Genomic DNA, 21,558 nt, shown 5'->3' with positions numbered 1-21,558 from the left:
CACATACATACCTGTGCATGCATACATACACACACACACACACACACCATGTGAACACGTACTTACAGGGACACACACAAGCAAAACAAGAATTCCCTTAAAAGGTAACCCCACTTGAAATACTTTAGATTCACACTGGATTCAACCCCACCCACATCTTCTTTACAGCTGCCATGTGCACCAAGGCGTCATCCCAGATGGTCTGGGTACTGGCGGATAGTGAAACAGGTGACCTACATCATAAATGAAGTGTACGTCACCGGTCTACCATCCTCACAGCTACCCTGAAAGCAGAGGGCACTATCGGCCCTTCAGTCACGTTGCTGGAGTGTTCTACAGCTACTTTGAGGAGGACCTTCTGAAAAGCCACCACACACCAAGAGTCATCACACAGTCCAAAGCCACAGGGGGCAGCCTCCCACCACCACAGGGACCCTGGCCTTTCTTCAAACTTGACTTCCCCTCCCAGGCCGAGTCCTGAGGCCATACCCCCATGTCCCACAGTCCAGGGTACAGCAGTCAAGGTCCCTTCCCTGAAGGCTTCATCAGGGACAGGAAGTACCTCCAGGGTGGGATTTGATACTAAAAAAGAGGTTTCCCGTGTATGTTTCATCATAAATAAAGAGAAGACAACACGGACTACCTCTCCTTCAAGTATCAATTAGCACTGGTCAGAAAGCAAACAAAGGCAAACAAAAATGGAACTGTCGAGTCTTCATGGATGCAAAGCACCAGATGTCATGTGTCTTGGTAGGAGTGTCTGCCTTAAGCATCTGGTTCAGTGGCCCCTGGAGAGCAACCAAAAACCCTTTAAAATTTGATAGCAGAATTGCCTGAGAATATATCCCACCAACACAGACCATTTGCACTCCATTTCTCTCCAGGTTTAAGGGTTTGTAGAAGGGAACCAGAGCCCCAGAAATTGTGCAGGCCTCAGGAGATAACCAGGGAAATGCAGCTTTCATCTAAAAACAAAAGTAGTACATCAGGGTGTTCCAGAATGATCCTCAGATTCTGGGTCCAAGAGGCAAGTGGGTGGTCTGAAGTAAGCTAGGCCCCAGGTGCTGTGTAGACGCTGGCTCTGAGTCTGGGCAGTATCCAGGGAGGGTAAGATCTGAAAACAGACACATTATGGAGTGGGGGGGGATGGAAGTGAGCCTCTGTCACCTTCTGCAGAGCAAAGCAGAAGAATGAGTCAGGAGGGGTCAGGCCCTACCCCCTAGATGGAGCCCTACAAACGAGAACCACTGACTTTCTTAAAAGTCAGCACCTCCTCCAGCAAGTTCTTCACACAAAAGGTCCTGGGGTGTGTGCCAGATACCATGCAGAACATGAAAAGCCCTTGCCTCAGCTTATTCACCCTGGTCTAGGGCTGGCAACTACTGCCTGGTCCAGGAAGCTTCGTAACCAGGTATTTGCTACTGACAAAGAGCTGCCAGAATATCTGGCCCCAAGAAATATACCACAAAGGAAATTTTCTCCTCATGTACTGAAAGCTACATCACCTGCAGAAGCAGAATTGAGCTTCAGCACCAGCAGTACCTCCTGAGAGTCCACTGGACACCACAGTCAGTGGGCCACGCCCAGTGCTCAGCCATTACTCAACTCTCCCCAGATCAAGACTGAGGACAAAGCATCTCTCTAGTTGGTTTAACATCAAGCATTTCCTTACAGCCAAAATAAGGTCACTCTTGCATTCTGTTAGAACAGGGGCCCAGCTTTGTCCAGTTCTAGGGAGACTTCAAGGAGCTTCCTGATCTCAGAACCAGCTTTCATTCCCAAAGTCAGTGACTGTATCCAGAGCATCCTTTCAGGATAATCTGGAGGCTGAAAGGCTTGGGTCTAGGCACTATCTGTCACAGTGGGTGTTTTGTACAATAGACAATCCTGTGCTGTGGGTTGGTTGATTGACAGCCCATCACATTGCCTCCAAGGCAGTCTAGATATGCGTGGGGATGGCTGTGTCTAACCTATTAGATGCAATGTGAATGCAACCCACCTGTGTGATTTGGGGTAGAACTGTCTCAGTGGCCTTCATCTTCCCCAAGTTTACAACGCCACACTGGTTGAGAGGTCCTCCTGAGAATGGACAAGATATTGAAGGTTAGTGGCACAGTCGACAGAAATCTTATGCGTGGGATAGGCTCTGTCACTCACTTGTTTGAGATATTTAGTCTGTCCTCAGCTGAAGCTGAGGCATGGGCCGTAAGTCCTCCAATGTGGGATCTGATGGGAAGGGAGGTTGACCAGATGTTTCAAACAGAAACCTCCCTTCAGCTTCCCCAATTAACACTGACAAGGCTACCTCTCACATCTTCCCAAACTGGACCTTCAGACCTGGTAGGCCTAGTAAGTAGGCCTGGAAGGGTTAGGAGAACAAAGGACTCGAAGTCGCGACAATCCGTTGGCCTTGTGGCGAACCAGTTATTCCGGTCCCCTGGCTGGATGCTGACAGGACCATCCTTCCCCGAAACTGGGGTCTGGACCACGAAGCCTCCAAGATGGGATTTGATACTGAAAAAAAGGTTAGCTGGGTGTGTTTCATTCTCATCAAAGAAACAGAGACCCAGAAAACCTCTCTTCCGGTACCATCAATGAACACAGACAAGACTACCTCGGACTGTTCCCCAACTTGAGCTTCAGACCTGGCAGGCCTGTTGAACGCAGGGTTGCACACTGGATGTTAGTCAAAGTGCTCAAGCAAGCCATTAGTTGAATGTATATCAGACAGACATCCCTTCACATGCCCCAGTAGAGCAGACCTCCATGGCATGATCCTGAAGTTGCATCACAAACAGAGAGCAGCAATACAGTAGAGACTGGCCATGGGACTTGCCACCATCTTGGGTCACCACAGAAAGGCACAGATGCCCTGAACCAAAGCTGATTCCTCCCATGGATTTAGCATAGAAATGTGCTAGGCCAGGTGACCTGTGACTTGTGTCATACATAAATTGCACACACTCTGGTCAGCTGACAACATGATCCTTGTCTTGAACTTGGATGGCCCCATGTCAAGGAAGGACTCCAAGTAAAGAGACAACATTGAAATCTCATCCAACACCATCATATCAGGCACACGTGTCAACAAATGCTGAGGATGCTGTCTCCAAGTCTAGCAGAGTGCAGCTGGTTTATTGTCTCTGTCCCCAAAAGTTGACATCTCTTCCAGGAAGTTCTCCAAGGGAAGGTTAGATACTGAGGGTTAGTGGACCAGGTCACAAACGGCACAAATATAGCGTGTGCTCTCTGGTCAACCACCTCACGTACCCACACATGTGTCACATGTCGATGCCACTTTCCTCGTCTGCAAGTCACCCCTGCCCACGAAGCTGCCAAGCCAGAGAAGTTTGCTGAGAAGGAGGCTGCCACGCAAGAGTTAGAGTCAGACACAAGAAAAGACAAACCTGCTGGGTTGCACTAGCACAGACTTAGTGTCCCCACCCCACAGCTGGTGTTAGCTCCAGGAAAGCTCGCAAGGCGGGATTAGATACCGCAAAGAGGTCGACCGTGTAATGTGCGCCATAAATGAAGCGAACGCGCCACGGACCACCTCTCTCCAAGTACCAAGCAACTGCAGTAGGGGGGCACCGGGACACTGGCTCTTCCTCAAAGCAGATGTCACCTCCTGGAAGTCTTCCAAGGCGAGATGTGATATTGAGAAGAAGTAGACCATGTGTCCTACGTTAATAAATAAAGCGTACACACCATGGTCAACCACATCTACAAATACCATGAGGTAACGCTGACCCCAGCTCTGTTTTCTTAATTTGGTGTTACCTCCAAGAAGCCCTCACAAAGTGTGTCACAAACTACTGGCAATTGGCAAGTGGGGCAATGACCACAAACTCATATTTAATGCCACTATTGACTTCCAGGATGCCCTGTAAGGCTGGGGTTGGGTGCCAAGTATTAGTTGTGGAACAAATGGCCAGGGTCATAGATAACAAACACAGCCTGCAGCCAAGCACTGGGTAATCTGTGCTGGATAGCGCCTACTTCCCAAGTCCTGCTCTCAAGTTGGTATGGCTTCCAGAGAGCCTCTGGAGACTGGGTGATGCTGAGATGTGGTGGATCATGCTGCACACGCCATAAGCGATGCACACACTTGACAGTCTACCATCTCCCCAAGCACTGTGCTGAAGCCAGACCAGGATATTTCCCATGAAGTTGGCTTGGCCTTTAGGAAGTCCTCCACGACTGACTTGTGATATTGAGAAGATGTGGACCATACTACATACGATATAGAATTAGCGCATGTACTATGGTCAACCATCTTTTCAGGTATCAAGAAGAGAGGGTGGTGTAGGAGCTGGTGTCTTTCCTTTTATGGCTATCACTTCCAGGAAGCCCTCTAGGGCGAGATGCAGTGTTGAGAAGAGACCACCATGCATTGCCTGCTGCAGATGCAATAAAAATAGCAGAGAAGAGGCCCGAAAGGACCTGAAGTGAAGACCCTGTAGCTAGTGCTGTGCCTTCTAAGAAATATTGCCCCCAAGAAGCCCCCAAGGTGCATTCACTGTTATGGGAAGGTGAACCAAATAACATGCGTTGTAAGAAAAGCAAGAAGCATGGTCAACTTCTACCCGGAGGCACCTGTCCTGCTGCCTGGTCCCCTGAGGGTAATGTGACCTCATTGGAGACCTTCAAGGCTGAAGTTGATATTGAAAAGAGTATGCCATGTTATACACGCTGTTAATAACACACATGCAGTTTGGCTGAGCCCTCTTCAGGTACCGTGAGGTCATTGTTGATGCAAGAACCAGTGCCCACCCTGTCTCTGAGGCTGACAGCATCTTCAGTAAGTTCTCCAAGGCTGAGTTGGAGGGAAGGAGAAGTAGGCCAAGAAGCAGGTTTGATCTGTAAACCCACGTGGTGGGGGCACTAGAATATTCATGGTTCAGTCATCTTCCTCCAGACTGCTAGACTTGATATGGAAAAAAAAAAGATACTGTACACGAAGCATCAGTGGATTAAAAAAAACTGAGTGTGTCTTCATGGACCTGGTTTGGCACTGTATCATGCACAGCTATCTGCCCTTCCATGGGCATAATGTCTTGAAGGTATCTGAGGGCAGCTTTGAAGATGATGAAAATATGCAGCATCCCTTGATCATGAGCATTTGTGGTACCAATTCCCACTTCTTCAAGTCCTGTGGGGGGAGAGGACATGCCCAGGTGGCATGTGGGACATCTTCCTGGAGGTTGTTGTCATCTTGAAGAAGCCTTAAAGGCTGTGCTGAAGCAGAGCAACACTGTGTCACAAAAACTAACAGAAAAAGCATAAAAAAAAGCAGAGATGTTCGGCCAAGCAGCCCGACGTGGGGAGCGAGCCACAACATGGCTTCTTCTTTCACTTCAGGCTCGCTCCAGGATGGTATGGACTGGATGGCTGGGCTGGATACCAAGAAGCGGTTTACCATCCCACATACATACTTAAAATGTATGTGGGACGGTAAACCATTTCTTCAAGTACCGCTTGATGGCAGGACAGCTGTAAGAAGGCTTGTGTCTGTCAGGTTGTCTCAGGACACCTCTTCAGGGCTGGTGTTGAGAAGCAGGTCATGGAGTCTACTAACCAGGAGTTGCCTAGACACCCATGTCACTGAGGTCACGAATAGCACTGATCCCAGAAAAGCACTATGGTCTCCTCCCCAGAGGTGGCAAGAGTTCCCAAGGCAGAGCTTGACAGAGGAAGAGGGAGACTATGTCATTTCCCATCATGCAGCAAAGAAAACATGCCATATGAGAACCATCTCTTCCAGTGTCATGGAGAAGCCCCGATGATGAGTCTAGTGGCGTCTCCCCGAAGACAGCGTCCTCTCCAGGAGCCTCGGGGATGGATTTGATACTGAGGGTTAGTGGACCGTGTTACATACGTCACAGATAAAGCGTACGCTATACGGTCTACTATCTCTCCAAGTACCACACAGAGACGCCGAGGACAAAGGCTGAGGGCACGTCCAGAAAGCCCTCAGGGCTATTGAGCTGGTGGAATGTCGAGTCTGGTTGGGCACAATGCATGCATCATGCGGCAGGCACACACAAGCCAGGAGTCTCATCTTCATGTCAGGATTGATACCAGCAATTCATCCCCCAAATGGGCAACTCTTCCAAAAAGCCCATAGTGGCTGCAGACAAATGATGCTGTGGGCCTTATTGCTGCTTAAATGGCCACTGTGTGTTACAGGGGCGGGGAGTTGGACACAGTGGGAGTAAGGACATGCATGACGGGGACTAATGTGGGTTTGGGGGAGGGGTGCAAAATTAGGAAAGCCAAATGGCCTGTATGCAACAAAAAAGATGACCTGGCCAGTTAGATCAGGCCAAGCAAATGTATCAAGGCTTTAGAGGCCCAGTCACATCTCCTTGTGAAACCCATTCATAACCATAGGAAAACGATGCCACCAGAAAAGGAAAATGTCACATCTGTTCCAACCAAAGGCAGTTCCAGGAGGCCCTCTGAGGTTTAGTGAAGAAAAGAGAAAGTATTATTTGGGTCAAACACCTCCTACCTAAACTCAAAACCACTGTTTCAACACCATACTTGGTACTGTCACTAAAATTCCCACTGACATCGGACTTAACAAGAGTTTTGCACATTAGTGCAAAATGGCAGCTTCACCAGGAGCAGGAAGCATCTCTGCAATGCTCAGAGCAGGTAGGTCCTGCTACACAGGTAGGCCCCCTTTGGGGGAGAACTGGCTCCATGCAGCCTCCAGAGCTGGCTAGCTGGGAGATGTCCCACAGACATCTCATACATCTGTCACATGGAAAACTATGTCTCCAAGTACTATGACTGGAGATACCAAAAGTCCCCAAAGGGCTCACTGAGTGCCCAGAAGATGCTGGTCTTGATGTAGGTCAAATATCAGCATAGCAACAGAAATCACACGGAGCGGTGTGAGGATGCACCGATTCTCTTCCTCGCTGTTGGTAACACCTCCGGGGTGCCCTCCGAGGATGGATTGGATACTGAGAGTTAGTGGACCATGTTACATAGGTCAAAAACATAACGCCTACGTTCCATAGTCTACCATCTCTTCAGGAACCATGGGATGGTGTTGACCCCTAGAAACCTGGGCCTCGTCCCTGAAGCTGACGTCACTTCCAGAAAGCTTTTCTGAAGCCTGATTTGGCAGTGGGAAGCAGGTGTGGTGAACAGCACACTGTCCTCGAATGGTCGAGTGATGCTGAAGGAGAGGCGTCATCTCTCCTCTGAGGTAGCACATCCTATGAAGGCCATGGCAAGTTGGAAAGGTCAACTGCTGTGCTAACCATGTTCTGAATTTTATGAGCTCAGCCTTTGCACAAATGAGGCCAACAGTCAGCTCATCTTGACCAAAAGAGACCCATAACGGCACAGATTACTGTGTGAAAGACTTCTAGGTAGGTGGTACCTACCAGGGCCACCCACACTATGGTCATCCTTGCCAAGCACCACCCATGTAGACACAAACTCAGGGCTCAGAAAGCCAGTACTTCCCCAGCTCCTAGTAAGACCCTTCCCCTCTGATGGTGCCTCTGTCTATATAGCCCCCCATAATGTATATAAAACTATGAGGCTCCATCATCTCCAGAGAAGGCCAAGGCAGATTCCTGGGCTTGCCTGCACAAGAACATGACCATCCATCAAGGTCTTGGAGCCCAATGTCCACTGAGCCACAGCCCTGCATGCCTACTCTAAATGCGCAAATCTTTAGAATGCTACTCAGGGCTCCAGTCACTTCCCTGATCCCAAATGGATGAGACAATTCTCTATGCCATGTGGTCCTTTGCTCAGTCCACTCCTCTACACTGGCTAGAGCATCACTGCTTATACCATTCTCAAATCTAATACCATGCTGCCTCTCCCAGAGCTCTGCACTATCCCATCAAATTCCTGCCTAGCATCTCCCAGCTCATCCTATTGCCATAAACCTCTGCCTATTCTCCACCCAATGACTTTCCATGTGTTCTGTCTTGAATATGAAACACCGACAGGGTATATAGTCAGAGCAAAAAGCCATGGTGCTCTGCCTTCCTGCAGATTCCAGGTTAGCAGGGAAAACCCACATGAAAATGAATTCTACAGAACATGGATTTCAAGAGGTAAAGGCTGAAGAGTTACAAAGAAGCAAAGAGTAGTCAGCAAGATCTGGGAAACTTGTCCCAAGTTTTGAGCAGCAGAGGAAGGGTGAAAGACTCTGGGGAGGAAGAGGAGACGAGAGTCGGCAGTGTAAGGAAGAAGCAGAGCCCTGAGTAGAATGAAGAGAAGCGAGCAGAGCATGGGGCTAGTGGGCAGAATATGGTAATGAAGAGCATTTCTGTGATGGGGAAGGGGTAGGTGGAGCCAGAAGCCACCCTGATGGAGCACAGGTCATGCAAGGCTTTGTAACAAAGGTCAAAGACCTTGGCCGTTACCTTCAGACAAAGGGAAGATATTACCAGTTGATAAAGGCCATAGTGAGTTTCCTGTTTTGTCCAAAGAAGGCATTACTGGCAGCAAGGGCAGGTGCAGAGAGCAAGAGCTCAAGAAGGGAAAATGAAACTCGGGGAGCAAAGAGGTCACAGACATGGAGCAGAGAGAACAGGCTTTGGATCCCATGAGGGAAAGCCAGAGAAAAGTTGGTGGCACCCCAATGCAGGTGTGAAACAGCAGGTAGTTAAGCAAGTGTCCATGAACTCCCTGCCGCCCAATACACAAATGTTTGGCAAAGGGTTAGTTGAGGGGCATCGTGTTGAGCTGTGGCACTAGGCAGCCAGGAGTGTCAGGTTGAGACTGACTTCACAGTGGGTGGAGCCTGAAACACAGGTGAGCATTCAGAAGAGAGTTACCCAGCTGGCCCTATGCAGAGGGGTCCACGTCGTGGGAGTTGTGGGCAGGGAGCCAAGTATACATGAGCTCTGCCAGGCTGCCAAGAGGGAAGGGAATGACAACTGATGGCTGAGCCGTATAAGTGTGAAGGCACTCACTAGAACATTTGTAAGATGTGAAAGGATGGTTGACTCCAGAATAGAGAAGTAGAAGATGGTGTGTAGGGCTCTAGAGGAGATGGGAGGGATGGGGTGCAAGCTCAGAGCCTATACTGTTGGATGCTAAGCAGAGGGACCAAGGAAAGGGAAATACGGGATGAGGCTGAGGTGGAAAGTCCCTGTTCAGGGAACCTTGGAACACAAGTCACTGGCATCTCTTCTTGCTTTGGGGACTTCTCTGGTACAAGAAGGAAATGCATGGTCCTCAGATTGGCATCCCTTGTGCCAGGCATAGATAGGGCACACATGCCACAGTGTAATACAAAAGAAAGAGCCAACTACAAATGACAGAACCAAACTCTGAGAACATCCTTGTCCTCCTAGACAGAGTAACATTTGCTTCCAGGGTAACTGGAGAGCCAAGCATCCCACCTTCTTGCCCATAGCACCGTCTCCTGTAGCCAGCTTGACCCTGAATATCTCCACTCAGTCTGGCTTTTCTTGTCCCCTCAGGCTCAATGTCTCCTCTGCACCCTCTCCTCTGGTCTTCTTGTGAGTCTTCTATTCCCCCAAGTACTCCCTTCCCTTAAGAATCCACTCTTCCTCATGATCATTGACTTGAGCTATCCTCATATGCTGACCATGTTCTTTCAGACCCTCAACTAGTGAGTGTACATGTCTAACTTGTGCCATGCTGGCTCAGAACTCACACCTTACAGCAGCATGCAGTGTAGATGAGGGAGAAATGGGAGAGATGGTGCCACTCCACACAGACAAGAGATCAGGAAGCACACAAGGTGTCCCTGGAGGGCCATGGGATCTATACTGTAGAAACAGGAAGGAGACCCTGGCCCCGCAGTAGAGCCAAGTCTCAGAAGACAAGGTGGGACATTCATATCTCCCCAAAAAAAGCAGGGCATGGTGCTGAAGGTAAGTGGGGAAACAGGGAGAGACCCCATAGGATCCTGTTACCAGGGAGATGTGAAAGGGGTGACACCTGGCTACCAATCATTCCACAAAGAAACCAGAATGACTACATGTAACTAGGGGCAACTATGGTTTTGAAGATGCTGAACTATAAGCCCACATAGATGCTGGAAGCTGGCTGAGCACTTTCCAAACCAGCAGAGCGAAAGAAAATAAAAATGTGTAACAAAAGATAGCAGGGGGAAAGAGAACAAAAGAAATAAGGCATAATTTTTCTAAAGCTCAAACATGACAATCAAGGGAAAATGTAAATGGGTGTATGGATCCTCAAAGAGAAAGGATTTTCAATTTGGGTCAAAGGCCTCAAATCCAAACTATATGTTGTCAATTTAAGACAGATTACAAATAAACTTGAAAAACTGCAAAAGCCAAGAGATGGCCCAGAAAAATAGGAAGGCCTCAATTTCCCCGCATTCAGCTCGGAGGCAGCCCACACAGCATGCATCTCAAACATCAGGCAATTTAGTCAGCAGCTGGCAGCCAGAAGCCAGTCTCTCTTAACGCCACCCTGGCTTGCCATACACAGCAATGGGTTCAGTTTGCTTGTGCAGTTGATGAAATAGTTAATTGCAGAAGTTTTCCAAGAGTGTTGAGGGGTTGACCCTCACCCGCACGCCGTTACACTGTGAGAAATGTGCCCAGTACCCAGCCCTCAGGGACATGCCACCTCCAACCAAAACAGGGTAGCTTGAACTCATTCTCTTTCAGTTATTGGACCACTAGGTAACATTTGGTCCAGAGAAAGGTTTTTAGCAGTCCTTGTAAAATGTTAATCATATTTTGCTTTTGTTTTAAATAAATGAAAATGGAAATATAAAATATCTGATAACTGGTGAGAACCCTAGTCTTGTAAATACATAAAGTAGATGAATATGAAAGTCACTGGGCAGGTTCAAGGCAGCCAGTCTTTGACTTAAATTTGAGATAGTCAATTGCGTATTTGAAGAGCAGAAGGGAGAAGCATTATGGGACATGTGAGACTGCTTTGGCGGGTCCCCAAAGAGGAAGTCTCCAGTTCAAATAACATGTCGCCTTCATTAGATGCTTCCAGAAGCAATTATATGAAAAAGGTCACCTAACTTGGAAATGAAACATCAAAAGAAAACTGCAATTCTGTAATTTCCTGTCAGGTTGGTGAAACCTGTTAAAGATGGAGGAGGCAATCCATGACGGGGGCATGGCATCCATGAACATCACGCAAGGAAACATAAGACATTAAAATAAGGAGAGCAAAATTATAGGAACAGTTTTCAAAGTTTCTCAGTTATAAGAACATCAACTAGGAAAAAGCAAAAAACTGAAAAGACCAAATGATAGACAGACCTCAAATCCAGACCCAACATCATATTTAACAGAGACTGAGAAATAAAAGATGTTCATTTCATCAATATTGGGTTTTCCTGCCCCAAGTGCTAAGCAATATAATAGAAAAACATTGCAAACTCCCAGAATAAGACTAAAACTCTGGTTATTTATAAAATTCAAACCTTGTCTAAGAAAATCCAAAAGAAACAAATGAAAACTAACAAGATTAAATTTCTTTATATCAAAACCTATGCCTATAAACAAGTAGTGCATCTTGTTTTAAAGACCCATGAAACATTTACAAAGTTGATTATATTTTGCTTGAAAAGGCATCAACAAGTTTCCCCAAAATAGAATTTGTGTGCACATTCTTTAGCCACAATAAAATATAATCCCATTTGAGCAGAAAGCATGGAGGTCAACATACAACCCAAATAAAGCAGACGTGAGTTTTAAAGGGAAGTCTAATTTTCACATTTCATTCAGATAACCATCGAAGAACAAAAAAATCCTAATTACAAATGTTCAGAATCCCTGAGAAGACTACATATTGAAGCATAGGACATGAAGTCAAAGTTGCAATGAAAGGCAAAGTCATACCATGAAGTATTTCAATCATCAAAGAAGAGCAGCAGTTGGGGATACACAGACAGACTGAACAAGCTTAAGGGAAGTGGAAGGCAGGGACAGGTAAAGATAAAGGCAGGCATCAGTGAACACAGTCACACAAAACGTTGAATTGAGAAAATCAGTCCAAGAACTGACTTTTGAAGAAAAAAGTACAGACATTTCTTCAGATAATATATTAAAGAGATAAAGTATGCATATATGAAATAAAGAGAAGGTGATCTAGCCATAGGAATATAAAAATTCATTATAATATAACATACATAATATAATGTAACTCTAAGCTAATAAAAATTTTTAAATTTCAGAATGAATTATGTCCTGGGATTAGCAACATCTAAAGGGAATTGAGGCTCACTATGTCAGATACATGATGACATACTTTATCTCTTTATCTTCTCAGTGGCCCTTTTTAGGCTGTCATTTTAACCACTTGACAAAGGAGGAAACTAAGCATAGGAAGGAGACAGTGTTCCCAAGAACTCCATGAGAAAGAATTAAGCTCAATATATCTAAAGGCTTAACTACTGCAATATATCAGAAGAGGCAGGACTTGTAAAGATACAGAAAGTGAAAAGATTCCAGTAAATACACAAGAAACAGAAAGCACTGTGAGAGGTTTCCCAGGGGATTAATGTCAGCAAATTCAAGTTTTCATGGAACTTTTCATTCAAATGCTGTATATATGGTACAGAATATAGAAAAAGATGAAGTGACACCTGGTTCATTTTACAAAGTCAACATAACTTTGACACTGGAAGCAGACAACAAACACATTGAAAAAATCCTGAATTAGACACTTGCAGAGCAAATCTTATTAGAAGGACAACATACTACAATCAAGTACACTTAAAAGTTAGGAAACATTATTATCATTCATTGTACTAACAGAGAGAAACAACACAAATATCTCTCAGACATTAAAAAAAGCATTTCATAAAATTCTAAATCCATTTCTGAACCATATATGAACTTGGAATACTGCATGAGAAAAAAAGAAAGAAAGAAAAGTCTAGACTGAAAAATACTTTGTAACTGTACCCAACAATGAAACAGAAGGCAGATTTCTGTTACTAATAATTTGTCTTAGAATTTGTAGACAATGCAATAAGATAAGAAAAAGTCATCAACAGGACAACATGGAAGAGATAAACTATAAAGCATATGAGAAACGAGCAGCTCTACTTGGAGATTTAAAATTGCTCAATGAAAAGCTCGTAGAACAAAATAACTCAATGAGACAGGTAGAAACTAGAAATACATAGAAGTCCCAACATACCACTGACAAGAAATTCAAAAATACAAAGAAAAGGGGCCAGAATCACAACAGAGGCAACACTTAATTCTCTGAAATAATCTTGCTGACAAATTGTGAATATGCCAAATTTGACAAGTAATTCATATATAAATTAAAAACTGCAAAATAGCATGCAGAGTTTTGTTTACTGCTTTGTTGTTGTTTGTTCATTTTGTTTTGTTTGAGATAGGGGTTCCCTCTGTAACCAGTCTGGCCCTGAGTTCATGATCCATTTGGCTCGGTCTCCCAAGTACTGAGATTACAGGCATGCACCACAGTGTTCAGCTTTAACAGACAACTTTATAAAATTCCACAGAAAATCTACTGTGTTTTAAACTTCAAAGAATCACTAAGATCCACCTGAAAGAATAAACAAATGAGACTAACAGGAAAAAAATATTAAAAGAGAAAATGAAGAAAGATTATTGCCAGTGAACAATGATTCAATGTAACATTAATACATAAAAATCAAGTCCAGCTGACGTAAAATTTTAATAGGCCAAGAGAAGTAGGGAAAGTGAACACAAGAATCAAAACTGTAGAGGTCCATATGGGGGGCTAGAGACATGGCTCAGTAGTTCAGAGCCAGAAGATCCAGGTTTGGTTACCACATGGCAGTTTACAACCACGTCTAGCTTTCTCTCGTTCCAGGCAAACCAATCCCTTCTCTGGTTACCATAGCACTGCACACACATAGTGCACAGACACATGCAGCCAAAACACCCACACACGTGTTTAAAAATGATATGCAAAGCAGCAAATGTAGAAATTGTATATTTTTCATCATGATTTAATGGGTTAAATATTAAAATATAAAACATGAAGCTACAGAAATTCTAGGAAAAAAAAAACTGGATTGACTATTTGTATGAGCTTTATTTGGAAAATACCTTTCTATCCAAAAATAAAATACAAATGAAGAAACTATAAGAGAAAAATGAATGATATATTTCTCAATAACCTAACAATTTTTATCTTAATACTTATTTTAATATCTATATGGGGAAGGGGAGGGAGGTGTGTGTGTGTGTGTGTGTGTGTGTGTGTGTGTGTGTGTGTGTGTGCTCCCATGTGCAGGTGTAACCAAGGCCAGAAAAGGGTATCAGATTCCCTGAAGCTGGAGGTAGACATGGTTGTAAGCTGCCTAGCATGGGTGCTGGGAACTAAACCCTGGTCCTCTGTAAGAGAAGTTCAAGCTCTTAACTGCTGATCTATCTCTCCAGCCCCACAATTTTGAATAAAAGGCTCCATTAACAAAATTAAATGGAAAATGAGAGAAAAGGCGGCGGCGGCGGGTAGGGTGGGGTGGGCGGTGCGGATGAGAGGCAGCATATGACAGAAAATTAAGAAGGCAAATGTCGGGAGGCGGGGAGACTTAGCAATATTATAGAATCAGCCAGAGAGGTCCAATGCATAAATGAGGTACTCAGGGGAGGGGGAAAAAGAGAGAGAAATTGGTTTATAAATCCAAAAGAGGTTTTGGATCAAAAGAGTGAAAATGGGTAAGCATAGATCCAAATCAACACAGAAGCAATGAAATTCTCAAACAATGAGAGAAAACACAAAAATCCCACAAATTCCTGCAAGATTGAAGAATGACAAGTGCTTAAGGCTCCTCAAAATAGGCTAGAAGACAAGGCTTTTGTATCTGTGATACTTTTGGTTGGGTCTCTCTCTCTCTCTCTCTCTCTCTCTCTCTCTCTCTCTCTCTCTCTCTTATCCTCAGAGTTTCTAAACTGTTTTCTTTGACATTGTTTTCCCATTTCTAAGTCTATGTATCTCTGAAAATCTGAGGGGGAAAGTCCATAACTTAGAATTTTATACCCAGCTGCTGAGTTACCAATGTCAATGTAGACATTTTCCTATTCAAATGTGAAAGGTCTTCAAAAGTTTACTTCCCATGAATCTTTTCTCTTGAAACTCTAGCAAAGCAGAAGAGTAACCCCCCAAAACAGATAGCATGGTATCTATAAAAGCCAAGGACCCATCTAGGGGGAAAAAAAACAAAGGAACCTATCCCCAGGAAGATGGTGGCAGTCTAAAGTTAGCCCACAAGAAGAAAGAAAAGCTGATTCCAAAATGAAATTTCACCATGTTATGCATGTGTCTTAAACAACTCCTGTTTGTATGTATTATCCAGAGCCACACTTAAACCAAGACAAAACAACCAATGAGAAAAGCACGCTCTCTCTCCCCCTCTCCAGAAAAAGGGAGGAGATGAATACTCAGGACATTGTTCATCTTTGTGGACATATTCACACTCTTAGTGAGGTGTAAACTCTTGTGTATTGATCAAACCAACATTTCAAAATAATCTATTGGGAGGACAATACAGGGGTGTGTGTGCGGGGTGAAGACAAGGGCATATGTAAAAGAGAGTTAAATGCTTGTCTTCAACAATAGAACAATCAGAATGATGCCTAAGTTTAAAAAAAAAATCACACACACAAAGAAAGAAAATCAAGAAGCAGAAAAACAAGAATGTTACTTAGCATTATGGATGTAAATGTCAAGAGAATCAGTTAAAGCAGTTACAGGTAACGCATAATATTCGGGTGGAGCCGGGAGGGTGGGAGGAATGATGCTTCTTTGACAACCTTGTAGAAGGATCTGGCTCTTAAAATGATGTGTATGCATGAGTTTGACAAAAAAACACAAAAACTAAAGGAATAATGAAAAGTGCAAGGAGCCTGAGCTGGCAATTTAGATACAAATACCCCACCAAGAGGGCGGAAAGGTATTCTGTGCCACTATGATAAAAGCTGTGGGGATGGAAATGGTGAAATGTCATGTTTTGACAAATCAGCAAAGGTTAAAAACTCTGATAATTCCCAGAGCAGCAGGCACTTTCTCAAACTAATTTTGAAAACATAATGGGCAAAAAGTTTGCAGAGGGTAATTTGGCCATGTGCTCATGCCTCCTGACAGAGCCACTCGCTTATACAAAGAACAGCAAGATACTGGTCAGAACTGTGAAGGGATAGCACATAGAGAAGCCTCCTAACATCCACCACCCAGCTTTGCATCTGTCTGCAGATGGACACACACAGACCAATTATGTCAATTATAGTCACTGGCTAGACCCCTACGTGACCATTAAAAAAACCAAAGATGGGAAACTACTGAATGACATGGGGCAGTGTTTAGGATACATAAGCAGATGAGAAAAGAATAGCAATGATGAGCTCAATTAAATACACACACACACACACACACACACACACACACACACACACACACACACACACATTATAGGAATAAACCAAAAACCAAACACTATTAGCCAAAGTTGGCAGTGGCTATCTTTCAGTGGCATGACTATGAAAATTTTGTCACCTCCCCATATTTTCCATGTTTTCCCAAAGAACAGGAACGTCTATGAAATGAGAAAATATTTTTTTTTAAATATCACATGATAAATGTGATTTCTTAGCTTAGTATCTTCTAGAGGAGAGCCACACATGGACCCTGCTTTTTTGCTTCCCCTTGGCAGTCTATAGTTTATAAAATGCAACTGTCTAAAGGCCAGGCTGGCTGGAAACTTGCAATGCTCCAGCCTCAGCCTCTCTAGAGCTGGGATCTCAAGTGCACACCATGACATCTGTCTTGTTTGCATCATTTTAAAAAATATTACAGGTGTGTGGGGGGAACAGAGGTTATCCAAGCCCCAGATTGAGCTGCTAGAAAGGATCCTGGTATCAAGTCATCTGTGATGACCAGAGATGTGGAAATGGGGGCCTTGTCTGGCCATTCTTGCCTTCCACTCAGAGAAGCCACTGCCAGGAGTAGCTAATGCTACTTTCCAAGAGGAGCCAGTGTACCTGGCCTCCCCACAGGCTGTACAGGCATTCCAGCTCACTTGGAAAGCTCATCTTTCAGTGCTTACAATCCAAGCAGCCACCATATCAAGTCTGGTCTTGTCCCTGACACACAGCATTGAGAGTAACCAGAAAAAGTAGAACTTACCCAGCAAGATTGGTACTGCTCCTTTGGCATTTGTCCTCACAGGAAGCTGGATCAGGCAACCAAGCCTCTAAAGGTTCTGTTTCGGGGGACCTTCCAAGACAAAGTGGGCAAGTCACAAAACAAAATCCAGCAGAGCGTATTCCCAAACCTGTCTGCTCAGTAGACCTGGAGGAACTATGCACATTCTGAGAAAGGAGATTTCGGGAATAGAGAGTTGGGTCAGGCCTGGGTGCTACCCTCCAGCTGTAGCAAGTAGGAAGACATCATCCAGGATTTGTGACCTTGTATGTAGCTCAAAAGGAAGTGAGGATCAGGGAATAGAGGGATGCTTAGAACACAGCTGGGGGGAGACTTGGTGCAGGAGTGGAAGGACGGAAGTGAATGGAGATAAAGAACCCAGGCTAGTGGGCAGGAGTGGCCAACTATACCCCACACCCATGGTTAGTCTGCTGACTTATTGCTACCACTGGCATTTGCCATCTTTGAACTGAGGCACACATAGAATTATACTAGTGGGAGCTTTATATGGCACTAGTTAATCTTGGTCTATATTGCCTTCATTGAAGGTTTTAATGATTTAAATGACCATTGAAAGCCCATTTTCCACCCTGCAGTGAGAATACTAACCGTGACTTATGTCTGCAGAGTCCACTGCTTCCTATGTGGTCACTGTCCCATCCGCTTGGTGACCACCATGGGTGCTTTTCACAGGCTCTTATTATTTGAGAATTTAGGGCCCAGCAGCTTGCTTGGATCCTGGGAGTGTGATAGTTCTGGCCACATCATTCTTGGCCCAAGAGTTGAACTCCATGGCTCTCATTGCTAGGGAAAAATGGGCCAAGGTTAATGACAGTTGGGTACCCACTGAATCTGCCCCCACAGTCACAGAATGAAGCGTACTGGAGCTAATGAGTGCCAATAACCAAGCTTTGGGGTGAGGTGAGCTTAGAGAGCCAGAGTAGGGTACGGGATGGCTCTGATTCTACACAAAAGAAAGAGAAGGGAACCATGCTGCTGGGCTGTAACCTATGTGAGCCATGTCTTTGGAAAAATGCTATTTGGGTTGGGTACTGGCAGGAAGGACCATTCCAGATGCTTCTCTGCATGGCTTTCAGAATGGTCACTAAACTGGGAGTTACCTAAGCTCTGTTATTCCAATGAGCAAATCATAGAACATGTTACAATACAAATAGGATGGAAGCTAGAGAATAAGGCTCTGAGTAGACACAAAAATGTCTAGAAAGGAGACACACCCCAGATATGAAGACAGAGCTGGGTTCCCTCTGCTCATCTAAGCCTTTGTTTTTGAAAGAAGAATAGGGCCTAGACTGTGAGGAAATAGCAGAGAGTTCTCTAAGAAAGACAAAATAGTTCAGTTTTTTTTTTTTTTAAGATGTCTGAGATCTGACCTGTGGTTTTGGGCTCCTCAGAGACCATCATAGTTAGGTACATCACTAAATGAAGCCAGGAGCTCAAAAATACCCCATGCAGCAGAGGTGAAGGGACAGCTGATGCAAGGGAGCCCTAGAGCTGGCTGAAGAACTAGCCACAGTCTCCGGCCACTGCTGATACCGGAACTATGCTGAGAACGGGCTCTGGTAACAGGAAGGATAACTTCTACACAGTCCTAAAGACGATGGTGAGAGAGCGTATGAGTTTAAGGGGAAATAAAATATCATCAACTGCATCTGAAATTAAGAGCAAGCATGCAGGGGGACCTGGGAGGATGGGAAGAAGGAAGTATGCACCTAAGTCTAGGTCAGGTGAAACAAACCTTAGCTCCCTCAAAAGCTAAAACAGTGATGGAGAACTCATGTTACCATAGTGTCCCTATTACACATGGGAAAACTGAGGCAGGGCTAGACAATCACATGGTCAGCTCAATTCTCTGATGAAGGGAAGCAATGTCTCTCTTTATAAAAGCCAAAGAAAAATGCTGAGTCCTCCCGGGAGCTTGAGAGGCAGGCCAAAAGAGCTGGGCCAAAGAGGTCAGCATGTTTCACTCCATCTGGATATAGAGGTGCAGACACAGGTGGGCCATGAAGACTTTGAAGAGATGGAAAAACACACTCTCTATCTGGGGGAGCTTCTGCCTGCTTCCAGCAGTCTGCCAGGCAGAGCATGCCCACATGGCATGGAGTAGGAGATACACATGACCAACAGTGAAAAGAAACCAACTTGTTTCTTACAGTTGAGTTCTGGGACTTCTCCAAGGATACACAAGGGTACCTCCCTGGGCGAAGAAAGAAAATATCAGGTCTCCTAATCATTCCCTCCTTTGGAAAAGTGAGGCCTTGGGACACAGTTCACACTGGTCCTACCCCTACACTCCTATAGCCTGGGCCAGAATTCTACACCAATCCATGCCATGCACTCTCTGTGATTTTTTTAGGCCCTTGCTGGCTAGGGGAGGATTGAGGCTTTTGCCAAAAGCTTGAGAGAAGAGCTAGGGAGGGGACCAATCTCTCTCCAGTTCCATCAGAGAAACAGAACTAAACCACAGGGTTTTCAGTCTTGCAAATCGTCCATGGGCTCAGTGACAGGAGGACTTGTTTTAGCCTTCACTCCCTCTCTTCTTTTGGGAGGGGGGTCACAGAACATACATTCTCCCAAGTCAGACTCAGCTCTGGCTTGTGACCACCGGGTTTCAAATTTTGAAAGAGGTCTTTTGCAAAACATTCGGTTCCAAGCCCTAGTCTGATTGCCTGCGTCCTGTCCAAACTTCGTGGGGGAGTGAGATTTATTTAAGCAGGGAATAAAATTCATGCCAGGCAATTTCAAGGATTAGGGTTACACATCTTCTAAAAAGGGACAGGCAAAGGAAGAGTGGAGCTGGAGGAGGAGGGCAGGCCCCAGCAGCAAGCAGGGACCATCTGTGCTTGGGGGATACAGAACCTAGAGTCAGACACATACTCTGGACTCAGGATGGGCTGTGTGTTTTGCCTTCATTGATCTTTACCTTTCCCCAGCAATCTCCATGCTCAAGTTTTACACCAAGTTCTGTCCTGGGCAGCAGAGGTCAGAGGTCATCAAGTTCAAGCACCTCAGCCAGGGATGGCAGGGTCTGCTTGGAGTGGTGCACACCCAAACAGGTCACGCATGACCAATGTGGTATCTCTGAATATGTGTCAAAGTCAAGGCTAAGTAAGAGGACAGAACATGGGTGATACATCTCAGGGCAAGATGAGGGAGAAGTCTCACTGACATTGGCAGTAGCCATGATGGCAGTGGTGGTGATGGTGGTGTTGGTATAGTATTGTTGTTATGTTGGTGGTGATGGTGGTGGTGGTGGTGGTGGAGGTAGTGGTAGTGATTATGGTAGTGATGATGATCGTGATAGTTATACTGTCAAAGCACTGTTGTTGATAGTGGTAGTCATGGTGGTAGTGGTGGTTGTGTTAATAATGGTAGTGACGGTGTTATTGGAGTTGATGGCATTGTTGATAGTAGTGATAGTCAGGATGGTTGTAGTGGTGGTGGTGATGTTATTGTTGCTGGTAATGGTGATGGTGGTAATAGTAATGATGGTTTTGATGGTAGTGTTAGTGGTAACAGTGGTGTTATTGGAGGTGGTCATCATGGTAGGTGGTGATACTTAAGATGATACTGATGATGGCTGTAGTGATGGGGACAATATTAGTGATGATGGAATGGTTGTGATGATAGTGATGATAGTAGTGGCGATGGCTGTGATGATTGTGATGATGTTGGGGGTAGCGGTGGTGATTGTGGTGGTAGCAATGGTATGGTGGGAATGGTAGCAACAGAGGTTGTGATGGTGGTAGTGATCATGGTGTTGGTGATGATGGTGGCACCATCGGTAGTGGTGGTGATAATGGCGGTGATGCAATTCCAAGAACAACTAAAGCTATTTTAAAGTTGTTGAATGTTCTAAGATTGGTTACTTTGCTTACCCAGAAAATTCTGGGCAACAGGGGGAACTTAACTGTGGTATCTTCCATGTATGTACCACCCTGAAAGCAAAGCTTTAGACTCTAGCCTGTAGCACTCAGTGCTTGCCAAGGCACCACATTCAGGGGTTGCAAACTGCCGCAAACACAGTCTGAGCTCTTCTCATGAGGGTCTAGAGTGTTCTCAGATGGTAAACCATCAAATGAAATGAGTCAGAATTTGAGACTCAGATGTGAACATTAGGAAGGTAGGGATTACCTGAATGGGTCTGAAGTAGGATGGATGGTGTGAACTGTAATCAAATCCTCATGGGTGAACTGTATCCCATACATCACTGAGTCCACTGAGGGCAGATGTGGAACTGGGAATAAGGGCTGGCGTCCGGGGTCAGGAACCACCATGGCAAGAAAGAAAGAACATCTGGAGTCAGGCCTATGGTATTACTAGACACATACTAGCTCAAAGAGAGGAGGGAAGGAGGGAGGGAGAGAGAGAGGGAAGGAGGGAGGG

At 45.1% G+C, this 21,558-nt stretch overlaps 1 long non-coding RNA gene across 3 annotated transcripts; it reads right to left on the bottom strand.

The window, feature by feature from the left end:
- Positions 1–15: 15 nt before the first annotated feature.
- On the bottom strand, positions 16–21,550 carry LOC114684510. 3 transcript variants are annotated; one of them, XR_003733356.1, is made up of 4 exons: positions 17,764–21,550; positions 17,137–17,226; positions 2,000–2,079; positions 16–1,114 (listed from the first exon to the last, which is right to left on the bottom strand). It is a non-coding gene; the product is annotated as an uncharacterized LOC114684510 (long non-coding RNA). The 3 variants fall into 3 exon arrangements; XR_003733355.1 differs by having other exon boundaries at positions 16–2,079; positions 17,764–17,958; positions 21,307–21,550; XR_003733354.1 differs by having other exon boundaries at positions 16–2,079.
- Positions 21,551–21,558: the final 8 nt, after the last annotated feature.

The sequence above is a fragment of the Peromyscus leucopus genome, chromosome 14 (assembly GCF_004664715.2).
Source record: "Peromyscus leucopus breed LL Stock chromosome 14, UCI_PerLeu_2.1, whole genome shotgun sequence".
Classification (NCBI taxonomy): domain Eukaryota; kingdom Metazoa; phylum Chordata; class Mammalia; order Rodentia; family Cricetidae; genus Peromyscus; species Peromyscus leucopus.
The sequence above is the reverse complement of the archived record's forward strand: the minus strand, read 5'-3'. Positions and strand labels throughout refer to the sequence as shown.